This window comes from Physeter macrocephalus, chromosome 13 (genome assembly GCF_002837175.3).
Source record: "Physeter macrocephalus isolate SW-GA chromosome 13, ASM283717v5, whole genome shotgun sequence".
Lineage (NCBI taxonomy): Eukaryota > Metazoa > Chordata > Mammalia > Artiodactyla > Physeteridae > Physeter > Physeter macrocephalus.
Window position 1 is genome coordinate 80605812 of NC_041226.1, and position 12155 is coordinate 80617966.

The following is a 12155-nucleotide window of genomic DNA, read 5'->3' on the forward strand; positions in this document are numbered from 1 at the left end:
GGGAAGCCATCAGTCACTGATCAGGCCCGGCCGTCAGGCGGGCGCCGATCCCCGCGGGTGGGTGTTTGGCCTCCGGGTTGCCGCTGGGGCAGGTCAGCTCCCTGCAGGCGTGACGGCTGGATGGCCAGCTGGCCGCCCCGCACGGCGCACACACGGTGGGTCGGAGTGTTTTCTCTGTTAGGCAGGTCATTGTCCATTTGCACGTTCAATACCTCATTTCTCAAAAAGGAAAATTTTAAGTAGAAAAAGGACAAGGTTTAAAAGCACAGAGCTTTCTCACCTTGGACACCTGGTCGGCTCATCTCTACCTGAGGGTTTTTCCGGCTACGATTATACGCACAACATACAGAGGTGTGGAAGTTTCCGGCAGCCTTTGGTTTTGGTTTGCCCACCTGTGAGGCGTCCCCAGCCCCCAGCCCTGAGGGTGACTTCGGCCCCCTCGCCCGAGGTTGTCCCTGCCCGCCAGCAGGGAGTGCGTCCTGCTGCAGCTGGGCTGTCACCACCCGCTCCGGGGACCCCTCCGGCTGTCTGCAGGTCATGGCGCGGGGGGTCCCCGGAGGCCACCCCGGCGTCCTGCGTCACACTGACCCCAGGAGGCCTCGCTTCTCTGCGCTGGTCGGCCGAGCCCCGCCCCCTGCCTGGCCGCCGCGCCAGCCCCGGGCAGGGGCCCTGTGACAGCGGGAGGGCTGTGCGCGCCTCGTCCTGCCCTCACACACGGCTGGATGCCTCGCGACAGAGACCAGGGACCAGGGCTGGGCCGTCCCTGACGCTGCAGCACCTGGACCGCGTCTGGTACACAGTAGGTGCTCAGTAAATGCTTGTGGCTCCCGTGAGTGTCCACTCTGCCGCGTGACCGCCAATCTAGCCTGACGCCACGACGTTTTAGGGACTTAGCGGTGGTCCTTCGGCACAGTAGCTCCCGGCAAAAGGGCCGAGGTCGGCTCGAGGTGGGGGAGGTGCTGCGGGGCAGCTGCACGGGCCACACGAGCAGAGCCCGGGGGCAGCCCCGCCCGGCGGGGTCCTGTCCTGTGTCCCCAGCAGCCCCACCAGTAGGCCGCGCCCCTGAGGTCGCCCTGGCCGGCCCTCCAGCTTGAGCCCTGGGGTCCCGGGGCGCGTCCACAGCTCCAGACGTCAGGGCCGCCGCCAGGTCGTCAGAAAGAAGCAGGGCTGCAGGTCCAGACGCTCGCGCACCCTGTTCCCCCCACCCCGGCTGCGGGGGTCTCAGAGCGCCCCTGGGTGCACACAGCCACGCCCTGGCCAGGCTCAGGCTCTGTGGGGAGGGAGAGCGGAACTGGGAGAGCCTGGCCCCGTGGGTGGGGCCGAGTCTCTGCTTCCTGTGATGCTTGCGGGCTTCTCCCCTTTCCGTGTGTCTCCACGTGGGCTGGGACCGGGGGGCCAGCCGACAGCTTCGACTTCGCTGGGGCTGAGGGGCTCCCGGGACTTGGGACCTTCATGCTGAACCCGGAAAACCAGGGCTCGAGTCAATACAAGCCCAGCGCGTGGCCGGCCGGCCGCATGACCACCGGGCTCACAGCTGGGGCTCAGCGCTGCCTGCGTTCATTTAGCCTCAACCCCACCCCAGTCTATGCTAAGCACTCCCTACACGCCCTGCTTCATTTGAACCTCGTAAAACTCCCGATGAGATCAGCACAGACCCCATTTTACAGGCGTGAAAACCCAAGGTTCAAGAGAAACGGGTGTAAGAGCACAGCCAGTGAGAGCAGACCCGGGGGGGGTCCGGGGCTGTCCGACACCCAGTCCCGGACGCCTATGTTAGAAGCTCCCTGGCAGAGGTCAGAGGATGTACAGGAAGGAGACCCTGCCGCATTAGGTGGAAATCAGGAAAGATGCTCGCGCCTGCCTGCCGGGGACAGCTAGAGGGAGAAGTCTCAGAGAGGGGACAGACAGCAGCAGGGGCAGGAAGGAGAATTACGACGCCGCCCGGGCCGGGTTTCCAGCATCGTATCTCCGGGGCCAGGTTTCTTGTCCAGGGTACCTGGATGATCTCAGGTTTTCAGAAGTTATTTGGGGAGGCGGTGGTCTCCCCCCGAGACAAGGTTCGTAGAAACCAGGTCCATCTCCACGGAGCTCCTTGGGTCGCTGAGTCCAGTCCAGCATTCGCCGCCTGCCTTAGGTCTGCGTAGAGCAGAAGAGTGTAGGGCCTTGCGTTGCTGGTGTAACTGGCCTCGTGTGCTTTTCCCAGACGAACTTCTGGTCCAAGAGATGTTGGAGCCAAATAAATCAGCATCGTCTAAAATGCAGAAGACTGGAACAACGTTATCAACAAGATTATTCAAGGAAAAAAGCAAGTACACATTTTTTCAAGCCTAATTCCACGTGTTCCTAGAGGTCTGTGGTATACATGCACAATCCCGTCATGGTCGCGTTCTTTGAGGCCGGCTACTTCTGGGGCAAAGGCAGATGGAGATGCGGATGGAACAGCAGTCCCAAACATCTGCTGTCATCTTCACACCTAGACAGGCGGAGACAAGTTCCTTTATCCTGGCTGGTCTCTGGGTGCACGTGCAAGAAAGGCCTCGTGCTTGGGATGCAGGGGGCGTTTAGCCACTGCAGGAACCCGGGGTGCACGGAAATAGGAGCTTTCGACCGCCCAGCACGTTTGACGCTCACCTAACCCTCTGAGAGCAGGGCAGTGACTACGACCCCATCCGACAGGGGATAAAACTAAGGTCTGGAAGAGGACTGGCCCAAGGCCCCAGAGCTAGTAGTGAACAGAACAACGTGCTTTCCCAAAGCGCAGCTTCGTGTGGTCCAAATGCGTACAGATAAGTAAAATAGCACCCCGAGACCCAAGACGGAACATTTGGTGGACCCTCGCTAAGGAGAGAGCCACGTGGCAGAAATCTACACGCAGCGCGTGAAAATGCATTCAGCAGCTGGGACGTTCAGCATTTTCTTGAAATTTTACATCCAGATGTAAGTTCCAATAGCTCATGGAACATCTGCCAGACAGCTGGGTTCAAGGAGGTCAGATGATGCCTGACTGTTTACAAACGAAGTTGCCAGAGCACGTTTTCAGTGGAAGTTGAAAACGGTGTTAGCATCCCAAGCTAATGTTTTCAAGTACAGTATGGATCAAAATGTTCACGGGAGTTACATTTATGTTTTCCATCATTTCTTTCCACGCTCTTCATCAAAGATGCCGGCCTTGATGAGAGCTATCAAGCTGGTGGTCCTGAGGGTTACCGTGAGCTCTCAGATATTTCATCATTATCTCCGGACCCTGAGGACAAAATTCTCCATTAACGGTAAATGCAGCCTGGCAGGTCCCAGCCCGAGCTCAGACGAGGTGGGAGGACAGGAGGATGCAGGCAGAGACGCCTCCTTCGTGGGGAATGAACATGTGGTTGGAGGGTTGGAGAGCGATGCTGCTTCCGCCACCGTGACACCTCCCTGGTCAGGCAGGTTTCCCGCCTCCTGGGGACGGAGAAGACAAGAGCTGACTCAGAGACGCATTCCCGGGCCCATCGAACGTCTCTGCAGGTGGCGCCCGGGAATCTGCATTTCAGCCCATTCCGCAGACAGTCTTTCCAGTGAGCCGGCGGGCGTCTGGTGTTTGGAAGAGTGAACAGGAATAGGGTTGCAGTTACAGTTAATATTTCTAACACCTCTGGGTGCGTCCCACACATTGACCTGTGCAAATTGCCCAATGGCCAGTGTGGCGTTTGCTGAATGGCAATTTTTTATCTCTATCACCCTTCTCTGCTTATTAATTGGGATTCTGGTTTAAGGAAGAGCTTGCCCTTTATAGATATGTATGTATGTGCGTATTTAAATGTTTATTCATATCCATTCGCACTCATAAATATTTATTCTATCAATTTTAGCACGTTAATGTCATTATTGTCTTGTCCAAATTGCCCCCAATTTGCTTTGGGAAATCCTTCCATTTGGTTCTTCTGTCCTTTTAATGCCTCATCCCTTTGGGGCACTTCCTTACTTTCTGGCACCACAAGATGTCCTGGGCCTCCTGTACTGCACCTGCCCCAGCCTAAGAATCTGGTTTCTTTTACTAGAGAACTGAACTTAGAAACCAAAGGTGGGTGCCAGGTAACTTCAGTGGAATAGCATTGCTTCCAGCCTCTCTCGGCAGACAGAGCTGGAAAACATATGAAGACACACAACAAACACACGTGCAGACGCAGACTGAGACACATGCACACACAGACACAGGCACACACGCACGCAGACGTGCACAGACACCTCTGTGCTGACTTCTCAGTCTCCATCCCTGCTTTCTTTGTTTCTCTGTATAAACCATGAGTTCACACTGGCACCTCTGGTTCCACTCCAGTATCAGTTTCAGGGGCTCTTCTCGAAGCTTCTTCTCGGTACCACTTTGTTAGGAACCTGGCTCCCACTTTCCACACAGATTTAACTGTTTGCTTAGTCCTGGAGTTCAGAATTGCTATCGCCACCCCTGAGAAAATCTAGTCACCCCACAAGAGAACAATATTTTTCATCGGTCCTTTCATCTCTAAGTGTCATTGTTTTCCGGTGTCACCAGGGCCGTCCTCCCTGCCCACCGGGCACCCTGCATGTGGCTCATTTCTAATACATAAGGCTCCTTGTTACTGTTTGCTTTCCCTTGTCGGTCCCTCATCCTGTTAATTATAAATACTTATTTACATTTGACTCTGTGAAGCATCACCATGGTTTTGAAAGTCCCACTCTAGAAAAAGGAACACACAAAGCTCCCCCTAGCCCATCATCCCACCTGTATAGGGGACCAGTCTCCTTAGTTCCATCTTCCTGTGTCTCCTTTTGCACAAACGAGGAGATGAGGGATATTCGTGTATCCCTCCTTTATCGCATGAGGGGTACACACCATAAATCTCCTCTAGTCTTTTTTTCCACTTAGCAATGAAAACTGAAAATCACTCCACATCAGTTAATATAGATCTCCCTCTATTTTTTCACAGCTGCAAAATATTCCACAACATGTGTGAACCATACTTAGCGCCCTGCTATCTGTGTACGGTCTTTTCACTTGGTTCCAGCCTTCTGCGGTTACAAACCCTGCTGCAATGAACAGCCTGGTGCATAAGTATTTTCCTATTGTTGGAGATGTATCTCCAGGGTAAATTCTTAGAGCTGGGACGGCGGGATCAAAAAATGAGTGACTATGTAATCTGAATAGCCAGATAATGCCTGATTCTATATTTACACACTAACTTTCCAAAATGCTTTCCAATAAAATTTGAAAATAACATGAGCGCTTCAACCCAGCCTTTTCAAATGAAGTGTGAGCCAAAATGTTCATAAGTATGTAATCAAGGAGATGCGCCCCGATTTTTTCCATGTTCTTCATCCAAGAACCCAAAATTGATGAGAGTTACCAAGTCGGTGGTCCCGAGGTTTACCATAAATCACAGCTCTCCTTTGGCCTTGAAGACAGGTCTCGCAACAATGGTAAACGTAACCTGGTGACTACCCCGGCCGGCATCCCGCATGCAGTGGAGGGACGGAGTGTGGGCGTCGAGCATGGCTGGCGTAGCAGCCTCGCCATCGGTGTGTGCTCACACTTGTAAATTATCACCAGTCTGATGGGGGAGGAGGGTGTTTCTGTCTTGTTTTAATTTGCAGTTTTCTAATTTATAAGCGAGTTTGAACATCTCGTATCTTAAAGGCCATTTTTTTATCATTTCAAAATCTTTCCTTTTATCCTTTCCCTTCAGTCTTTTTTCAAGGCTTATGTTAGAAATATAGTTAGAAACATGCAATATAAATTCTGTATCTTGCTTCTTTATGTAACATGGTAATGATTTTCTTTTTTTCGCCCAGTTTTATTGAGACAGAGTTGATACACAGCACTGTGTAAGTTTAAGGTGTACGGCATGACGATTTCATTCACACCCCTCACGAAATATGACCACAATAAGTTCAGTGAACGTCATCTCATTTAGATACAAAATTAAAGAAATAGGAAAAAATAATTTTCCTTGTGATGAGGTCTCAGGATTTATTGTGTTCACAACTGTCATATATAACATGCAGCAGGGTTAATTACATTTATCATGTTGTACATTACATCCCCAGGACTCATTTATCTTACGACTGAAAGTTTTTACCATTTGACCACCTTCACCCCATTCCCCTCCTCCTGAGCCCTGGTAACCACAGATCTGATCTCTTTACCTGTGCGTTTGTTTGTTTGTTTTTGAACTATAATTGACCTACAACACTACGTTAGTTCCTGTTACACAACACAGTGAATCAATATTTCTATACATTTCAAAATGATCACCGCAATAAGTCTAGTTATGATCTGTCACCACACAAAGGTATTACATAATCGTTGACTATATTCCCCACACGGTACATTTCATACCTATTACTCATTTAGTTTGCAACTGGAAGTTTCTACCTCTTAATCTTCCTCAACTATTTCTTTTTTCTTATTATTGAAGTATAGTTGATTTACAATGTTGTGTTAGTTTGTGGTGTACAGCAAAGTGATTCATTTACATAGATAGATGATAGATAGATATACATATATATATATTCTTTTTTCAGATTCTTTTCCATTGTAGGTTATTACAAGATTGAATATAGTTCCCTTGTAGGTTATTACAAGATATTGAATATAGTTCCCTGTGCTATACAGTAGCTCCTTGTTGTTTATCTAATTTATATACAGTGGTGTGTATCTGTTAATCACAAACTCCTTATTTATCCCTCCCCCTCCCTTTCCCCTTTGTTAACCATAAGTTTGTCTTCTATGTCTGGGAGTCTGTTTCTGTTTTGTAAATAAGTTCATTTGTATCATTTTTTTAGATTCCACATACAAGCGATATCATATGATATTTTTCTCTGTCTGACTTACTTCACTCAGTATGATAATTTCTAGGTCCATCCATGTTGCTTCAAATGGCATTATTTCATTCTTTTTTATGGCTGAGTAATATTCCATTGTATATATGTACCACATCTTCTTTATCCATTCCTCTGTCAGTGGACATTTAGGTTGCTTCCATGTCTTGGCTATTGTCAATAGTGCTGCAATGAATATAGGGGTGCATGTGTCTTCTCAAATTAGAGTTTTCTCCGAATATATGCCCAGGTGTGGGATTGCTGGATCATTTGGTAGCTCTATTTTTAGTTTTTTAAGGAACCTCCATACTATTCTCCACAGTGGCTTCTGTAATATTTTTAAAACCTTTGGATTTGAATGCCTCTAGGTTGGCAATGCTTCTACAGGTAGTCATCATCCTCAATAACCCCTGCTGGCATTCATGTAAAGTAAGTGCCCAGGAGAAGCAAGGATCTAGGTGTTTAAATCCTGACAGTGAGAGAATGTTCTAATTTCATTCTTTTCCATGTAGCTGTCCAGTTTTCCCAGCACCACTTATTAAAGACACTGTCCTTTCTCCATTGTGTATTCTGGCCTGCTTTGTTGTAGATCAATTGACCATAGGTGTGAGGGTTTATTTCTGGGCTCTGTCCTCTCTTCCATTGATCTATGTGCCTGTTTTCATGCCAATACCACACTGCTTTGATTACTGTAGCTTTGTAGTATAGTCTGAAGTCTGGGAGGATTATGCCTCCAGCTTTGTTCTTTTTCCTCAGGATTGCTTTGGCAATTCTGGGTCTTTTGTAGTTCCGTATAAATTTTAGGGTTATTTGTTCTAGTTCTGTGAAAAAATGTCATGGGTAATTTGGTAGGGATTGAGTTAAACCTGTAGATTGCTTTGGGTAGTATGGCCATTTTAACTGTATTAATTCTTCCAATCCAAGAGCATGCAATATCTTTCCATTTCTTTGAATCAGCTTCAGTTTCCTTTATCAATGTTTCATAGTGCTCAACATAGGTCTTTCACCTCCTTGCCTTTATTTTCAATCATTCAGCATCACTTTAAGTATACAGCATACTACATATACTTGGATCTTGCTTTCTAAGGAGTATTGCAAAAAAAAAATTAATGCATGAGTTAAGCCTACATACACCGTAAAAGCCTAAGAGTTTCACACTGATAGAATTTTGTTTTAAAACAAACTGATAACTATGGGGTACATCCAAACAAGGATTCCTGGGTAAAACAACAATCATGAAGCAATTCCTGCCTCATCATGATCATGCAGCCGTGAGTGCTGGTGACCCCTCTGCAGGTGCCGGTCGCCCCCCAGCCTCAAACAGGCGTTCCTCCTCCCCAGCCAAATCATCCGGGCAAGTTTCACTGCCTCTGCGTGATGAGGAGTTGGTGGGAAATACTCCCCCATCTCCACCGCCACCATGTTGATACTTGTTCAGTCTTTTTCACTGCACGAATGTAATGTTTCCTATTTCCTGATCAGGCATTGATTCCCCCTCCTTTTGCTCTGCAGGCGTCCATTTTTGATTTTGCAGGGCATCTAGGATGATGGGATACCAGGGCCAGGAGGGGTCAGGATGACCCACCAGGACCTGCTAGCTTCCAGGAGAGAATGGATTGGCAGAAGGGCTACACAGCCAGTCAGTGACTGGTGACATCCTGTTAGAGGTTCAGCCCATTTAAAGGGAAACGGCGTCGTGAAGCCCACACCTGCAGGGTAGGTGTCTGCAGGCTCTGAGTGAATGAACGGGCGGATGAATGACTGAAGTGTCCCAGCTGGAAGGGAACACCGAGCCCTGGAGCTCATCTGAACAGAGGACCGGCCTCTACAGGCATGTGTTTTAGTAACACGGAGAAAAGGCGGAGTCCCATCGTGATCTAGTAACTTCACAAGCAGCTCAGATGCAAGCTGACAGAGTTTCTGCTGTGGCTGAAGGGGTGGGTTCTGGGCTCCGCAGGCAAACCCGCCGAGGGCCTCGCCGAGGCGCTCACTCTCCTGTCGGGATCAGGCCAGGAAACTGTGCCGGAGAGAGACCCTGTGGTCACGGAGGAGCCGGACTGGAAAAACAGTGGGGAGAAGTTAAAGGAATACTCCTCCGTGTTCACTGAAGGCAAAGGGCAAAGATAAAGTCTGGCAGAAACAGGGAAGATCAGACAACGGCACAGCTATAGCTGGAGAGGAACCGTCTCCTTGCTGGGGGTTAGGACACGGCTGGCCCCTCCAGCCCCGCCCGGTGGGCTGACACCTTTCCACCGGAAGGGGGGCTCCACCAGGCCAGTGGTTTCCAAGCCACTGAGTGGGTCCTGAAATCAATTCATTGGGTTGGCACCAACATCTAGAAGAGAAAAACAGAATAAAAACAACGCGTGTGTTGATGAAACGTTTGTTTCGAGAGACAGGAGGTGGTCGCTGGTCACGGTACAAAGCGCCTTCCTAGCTGTGTGGGAAGGTTCAAAGATTGTGAAAGCCACAGCTTCGGGGGTGCGCTCACCTGCTGTGAGTCTGAGGTCTGGGCTGTGTGTGCATCACGGGTCTCCCCGCTGCCCTGGTCTGGAGCCAGGACCCACCTCCTGCCGGGGGACCCGCGGGCGCATTCCGTCTACACTGGGGCCCCCCTTCCCCGGCAGATGCCGAAGCTTGAGAGAGCTGCTTGCTTTCAGCTTCTCCTGAGCGAGAATGAGGCCCATCGCCGGCACCTGCGGCCAGTCCGTCCGCCTGTGTCCGGAACAAAATAACTGCAGACCCGGCGCCGAAACACTAGGAACCTCCCGCCTGTCGGCTATGCAGGCAGAGTCCGGGCCGAGGGGGGCTGGGCCCTTAGTCTGCTCCGTGCCCCCGACCCCAGTTCTGGTGGTCTGCACCGTCCTCGGCTTGTAGAGACATCACTCCATCTCTGCCCCCGCCGTCACCTGGCCTCCGTCCCTGTGCATGTCTGTGTCTGCGGCTAAATTTCCCCTTTTCATAAGGACACCAGTCGTGTTGTTGGATCAGGGCTGCCCTGCTCCAGTGGGACCTCACCTTAACTAGTCCCGTCTGCTGTGACCCCATTCTAACTAGGTCACACTCAGAGGCACTGGGGTCAGGACCCCAACACGTGAACTTCAGGGCGACCCCTGACCCCACCTGCCGGCAAAGACCTTCCAGCCAGCGCCCAGGAAATTGTCAAGCCAAGGGGAGTTCCCCCGCTGAATGCTGACTGCATTTTTTACAAAATAAAAATAAATACTTTGCCATTTTATTCTGATTAAGAAGTGGAGTGAGGCTTTGGGAGCCTTGTCTTCTTTCCTGTGTTATTTCCTCCCGTGATGCCTGGGTCCCAGGCGCGTGGGGATGGCGCCCATGTCTCCAAGGAGACTGCAAAAGGGGCTCACAGGGCTGCTCAGGACAGACCCACCGGGACGACTGGAAGGCGGTTTGGGGAGATCCAGCCCATTCAAATGTCAAGTCCAGCACCAAGCACCCTCCGAAGAGGCTGTGGCCCGGGTGAGAAGCCACGACTCAGATTCTCCCACGCGTGAGCCTCGACTGACGTGTGTTCGGGTTGCCCGTGGGCCCCACCAAGAGCGTATGCTTTTCTCATCTGTGGGCTCAGAGTTTGTCTCTGCCTTGAGCCTGGTTGTCCTGGGCAGGAACGTGGACAGAAATGCACCCAGCGCGAGATTGCCAGGCATGGAAGTAATAGGAATCAGCCTGGTAATGACGACGACGTCAGCGTGCCTTTCAGCGCCTCCTACTGAGAGAGGCGGCCCCACAAATCCGCGGGTCCCGTGACCGCCCTCGGGCCACGTGTGGACGGGCCTGGCGTGGCCTCGTGCGTCCCCTTATGCTGTCCTCCCGCAAGCTCACGGGTGGGCGTGTGTGCCTTCTGCGGAACAGGAAGCTTTTAAGAAGCAGGCCAGCAGCAGCCCTGACCGCTCTGGTACGAGGCCACGGGGGCTGTCTTCTCTGTTCTAGAACACTGCAGCAGAGAGAAAGCAGCTCCCAGAGGTGACCGCTCCGTGGGAACTCAGAAATGCAGACTAAGAGCGGGGCTCTTAATGAGCTGGAAACGTTGCCACGGAGAACGACGCGGCGGTGTCTGCCTTCCAAGTGCGTGTTCACTGTAGAACTCCTGTCCGTCTAGAAGCCAGCAGCCAGCCTCGAAATTGGAAGGAATGAGTCGATGATCATGCCTCCTGAGAACCACGTGTTAGGTTGAGCCGCTGGAAATTCCTGTTTGTGCAGATCAAACATGGCCCAATGCCCGCAGCGTCACTGGTCCCACCCGGTCCCGGGCGCCTTCCAGGCCCTGCTCCAGGGAGGGCTCCCGCCCCTCGGGGTCCCCGCAGGGAGGCGCACCTCCTCGCTCCATCCTCGGTCCCCCAGGCGCCCACGCTCTGCTGAGCAGATGCCGGGCCTCCTGCCCCTGTCGCCACAGGCAGAGCCTTCCCTGTGCTCAACGGCCCCCTCTCCAGACAGACGCACAACCCCTAGCACACAGGCTGCCTCACACCCTCTAGGGGTGTGTTCATTTCTTCCACAAGCAGAGCAATCTCACGTTTCCCAGACTCACTGTTCGGGGCTACACTGAACCCACCACTGAGCCCCCAGAGACACAAGCGTACAGGCTTCGTAACATCGTCCTCATGAGCCAGACCTCAGAGTCACGAGGCAAAGAGGTTCTAAAGGAGGGCTCCCAGGGATGGCCCTCTGACGTGGACTCCAGGCTCCGCAGCAGGGGAGCTGCTCTCACTCCCCTTCCTGGGCTGGAAGAGGTTCCTCACCACTAAGGGGCGAGGTGCCACTGACCATGTACTATCACCTTTCCCTGACATTGATCATTTTAGCCTAGTCTTAGATTCTTATTGGTATCTGTCATAGTCCAGAGGAATCCAACCTACCCTCCTTCGTCTTTCTTTGCTGAACAGGAGCGGAAATGGAAAAGTTTCTGTGGGACATGGGGGTGTGGGAAACAGTGCAGGGTAGAGGCCAAGAGCTGGTCAGATCCTGGCTCTGCCTCTTATTAGCTGTGCAACCTTGGTTAAGTTACTCCACCTCTCTGAACCTGCTTCATCGTCTGTAAGCTATAGAGTTACTGTGAGGATTAAACGAATTGACAGAGGTAAGCAACTTGGGGCAGACAGAGTCTGGTTCATAAGAAATGTCAGGCATTATTACAAGACTTTTTGGTTTTTATTAACGTATAATTTACATACAGTGAAATCCATCTTTTTTACCGTCCAGTCCTGCAAGTTTTTTGTTTTTTTTTTTTTTTTTTTTTTTGCGGTACGTGGGCCTCTCACTGCTGTGGCCTCTCCCGTTGCGGAGCACAGGCTCTGGAC